Source organism: Culex quinquefasciatus, chromosome 3, assembly GCF_015732765.1.
Source record: "Culex quinquefasciatus strain JHB chromosome 3, VPISU_Cqui_1.0_pri_paternal, whole genome shotgun sequence".
Taxonomy (NCBI): Eukaryota; Metazoa; Arthropoda; class Insecta; order Diptera; family Culicidae; genus Culex; species Culex quinquefasciatus.
The window spans coordinates 196,377,781-196,379,399 of NC_051863.1; positions in this window are offsets into that span (position 1 = coordinate 196,377,781).

A 1,619-nucleotide genomic window follows, 5' to 3' on the forward strand; every position below is an offset into this window, starting at 1 on the left:
TGATATTATTGTTCACAACGATAAAGCTTATTTTTCTGAATACAATAACCCTTTGAACGACCGCAAAGGATTTAAAATTGATTTTTAATTCAATTTTTTAAAAATTAACTTCACGGCCCTTCTTGACAGAAAAGGTCCTACTTGACAGCTCGTTCCAAGGAGACCATAGTTGATCCATCGAAAAAATGTTGTCTTGACAATATTTTTTTTGCGTTAAAATAGAAAAAAGTGATCAGAAATGGTTTTTAATCGTGTTTTTTACCGTTGTACATAAAAATTTACACATGGCTTTAGTACCCAATTTGCTTTATTGGACCTTTTCAAAAAAACTCCAGAATTATTCCTGATGCCGGAGAAGTGATAAAAAAGCAAAATTTTAATCCGTAATTTTTCTATAAATTGAATTTTTTTAATCCAACTGGGAATCCCTAGGTCTATCCACGACCGTTTCCAATGACCGTGAGAAGATGCCAGAAAATCCAGCTACGAGCTAAATCCACAATACACTCAACCCCCGGTGGTTGGTCACTTTTTCGTTTGACACTTTTTTAGTTTGTACCCCGTTGGTTGGTCAAAGTCAAACTAAAAAGTGACGAACTGTCACTTTTTACACGACGCTCACGCACACTATCAAAACAAACGTTTGGTAGTGTGTGTGAACTCCGTGTAAAAGGGGTGTCAAACTAAAAAGTGACCCCGTTCGTTTGACAACAGTTGGTGTCAAACCATCGGGGTTTGAGTGTACCCAATAAATTGGGTACTAAAGCCCTGTGTAATTTTTTATGTACAACGGTAAAAAACACGATTAAAAACCATTTCTGATTACTTTTTTTTTCATTTTAATGCAATTTATTTTACAAGACAACATTTTTTCGATGCATCAACTATGATCCCCTTGGAACGAGCTGTCAAGTAGGAGCTTTTCTGTCAAGAAGGACCGCGAGGTTAATTTTTCAAAATTGATTTAAAAATCCATTTTTTGCAATTCCGTCGTGAAACTACTTACTTTTCCTGTCATTCTTGAACGACGAAATAGCCTACTTTTCTGTACCAAAAATAATAGAATCGAATAGCAACTCTTTTCAAAATAAATGCTGAAAAGTTCTACTTTTCAGCACTGAAATGGGTGCTGAAAAGTTGAATTTTTCAGCACTTGTTTCGAAAAGTAACACTTTTCAACATTTTTTTGATTTTAACGATTTATTGACAAAATACAAGAAATTTCGACCTAATATTTCACTCAATGGGTGTTTTTCGAAATTGCAAAAAATGTTGTATGGAACTCGTTGCAAAACTTGATTTTTTCAGCACTCGTCGTATTTATCCAACTCGGTGAACCTCGTTGGATAAATGTACGACTCGTGCTGAAAAAATCCTCTTTTTGCAACTTGTTGCATAAACTACTATTAAACTCTTTGTGGTCGTACAAAGGGTCGTTGTACTCAGAAAAATAAGCTTTATCGCTGTAAATAATAATATCAGCATTCTAAGTTTCATTTTAGGACCCAATTAAATATGTTCAACCTGGTAACCCTGTTGCCAACGACAAAACTTAACGAAACTCATCTGTCACTTTTGGCTTTTTTGACAGCGCCAGCCAAATTGCAAAATCCGCTCGC